Below are 2517 nucleotides of genomic sequence, written 5' to 3' on the forward strand. Positions count from 1 at the left end.
CAAGGGCATGTACCTTGGTTGCGGGCACATCCCCAGTGGGGGGTGTGCAGGAGGCAGCTGATCGATGTTTCTCTCTCATCGATGTTTCTAGCTCTCTATCCCTCTCCCTTCCTCTCTGTAAAAATATCAATGGAATATATTTTTTTTTAAAAATAATAATAATAATAGCATTTTATTAATTGCCCACCATTGAACTAGATACTTCACATAGGTTGGCAAATGTAATCCTTTCAAAAACTCTGATATGTAAGTTTAATTATCCTCCTTTTTCAGATGAGAAAACTGGGCTCAAAAAGATTAACTTTCTAGTCATCCAGCTAGCTAGATGACTGAACAGTAGAATCAAAACTGGGGGGCAGGGAAGGACAGGGGCAACATTCCTACCTGAAGCACACTGCTCATTTCATGAATCTGATGGTCACCTTCCAACAGATAATGCCCTAATCAACACCTTAGATTTCATCTTTTCATAAACTCAGTTTATTGTTTCCCAATTTACTGAAGAAACATGCCCAATAGTGTCTCAAAAAAATCAACATGACTTAGAGCTCAATTTTTCTCACTACAAATTAGCTCTTTATTTCAAATTCTTATATGTTCTAGCAATGTCACTATTCCCAATGTCCTCACACTCCAAATTTCCACTCAGCCTATGCCATCTCCAATAAAAAATCATCATCATCAAAAAAGACTGATCTGAGCAAAATAGGTCCAGTGACATAGAAGCATGGAACAGACTGTCGAATCTCAGAGGGAAGGTAGGAGTGGGTTGGGTGGGTGGAAAGAGAACAACCAAAGAACCTGAATGCATATATGCATAATCCATGGACACAGACAATAGGATGGTGAAGGCCTGGGGGAGCGGGGGCAGGATAGAAGGGATCACTGGGGGGGAAATGGGACATACATAATACGTTCAACAAGAAAGATATTTTTAAAAAGTAAAATAAAATAAAAATAAAGCAGCTGCTATACATTGAAAAACCACTGTCCTGCCTACGGGGATCAGGCCTAGGAGAGAAACAAAAGCCAATGCATCCCTTAAAGGAGCTTAAAATCTAGGAGTATTCAGATAAAATATTTAAATCGCAAACCATAAAGTAAATGATCCAGAAAAATGTAACTGGAAGTCAGAGGAGAGTTTATCCTGGGTAGAGTGGTCATAAATGCTTCATGTGAGAGGTGAGATTTGCCTGGGCCTTGAAAGAAAGAGGGCTTTGAAATAATTATTTTAAAATGAATCCTTGCTCATGATAAAATGCTCAAACTGTATAGAAGATCATGAAGTGGGGTGGGCCCTGGTTCTCCTTTTCCTAGGAATTCAAATAGACAAGGATTTAAATGCATGAAGTACAAAGAAACAAAAGGAGAGGAAAGAGGCCAGAAAAGCACAGTCCGACAAGCAGGGGTGGTCATGGTGGGGAAGAGGTTTGATGTTAGGGACTAATTACAAATGCAACTGAGCAACAAAGGGAACCGGCTGTGCCTTCACACATGTGTCCAATCGCACATTTGAAGGCCAAACAGAGGCCAGGTATGTGCTCAGATCCGAGGGACACAGGGGAGTAAAAATGAATGGGATTGTTACCCTTGTAGTTTCAAGGACAAAGTCTGAGGAGTCTTACCATGACTTTGGCAGTTCTTTAGAAAAGTAAGTCTAGATGCAAGTGTAATCAGAAGGAGACCCTGGAGTCAAGAAGTTCCATTAAAAGCCTTCTGTATATTCCAGGCATAAAATGACTAAGTTTTGAAGCTGCTGCAGCAGAATTCTTAGAGTACAACTACTTCAAACTCTAACTAAATGAGAAAGAAATTTAAGACCTAGAGAAGTTATAAATTAAAGGCTTTATAAAATAACCATTGAAAAGAAAGTCTTGAAAAACTCAATGCAAAAACAAAACTTTAATAGTTTATGGGATGTGAAAGGATGATACCTTTTATCACTTCAGAATTGGAAAAGATTTCTTAAACAAGATAACTTCTCTATACCATAAAGAGAAGAATAAAAAATGCATTTTTATAATATATATCAATTATACCTTATAATAAGTTAAAAAAGAAAAGTATAAATCTTCATATTTTTAAACAATCCTTTTGTGCCTGCGTTGGCAACACATATAGGAAAATTAGAATGATACAGAGGTTAGCATGGCCCCTGCGCAAGGATAACATGCAAATTCATGAAGGGTTCCACATTTTTTAAAAAAGGGGACATATGTAATACTTTGAACAATGAAGTTAAAAAATAATAATCTTTTCATTCAAAGACATCATAAAAAATGAAAAAACAAGCCACCAGTTCAGCAAAGATAACTGAAGTGCATATTACAGAAAAACTCTTGTATCTAGAATATATACATAGCTCTAATAAATCAGTGCGATTTTAAAAAACAAAGTGGACAGCATATATAACTAAGCATTCCACAGATACCTGATTACTAATCAAGATAGGAAAAAAGGTCAACATTACTAGCAGTCAGGGAAGAACATATTAAAACTACAAGGATATATCATGCC

The 2517-nt window shown here is 36.9% G+C and overlaps 1 non-coding gene across 1 annotated transcript; it reads left to right on the forward strand.

Moving 5' to 3' along the window:
* Window positions 1-2096: 2096 nt before the first annotated feature.
* On the forward strand, window positions 2097-2200 carry LOC114230061 (U6 spliceosomal RNA). The gene has a single exon (XR_003615918.2). It is a non-coding gene; the product is annotated as a U6 spliceosomal RNA (small nuclear RNA).
* The last annotated feature ends 317 nt before the right edge of the window (window positions 2201-2517 follow it).

The sequence above is a fragment of the Eptesicus fuscus genome, chromosome 12, assembly GCF_027574615.1.
Source record: "Eptesicus fuscus isolate TK198812 chromosome 12, DD_ASM_mEF_20220401, whole genome shotgun sequence".
In the NCBI taxonomy this organism is placed as follows: Eukaryota; Metazoa; Chordata; class Mammalia; order Chiroptera; family Vespertilionidae; genus Eptesicus; species Eptesicus fuscus.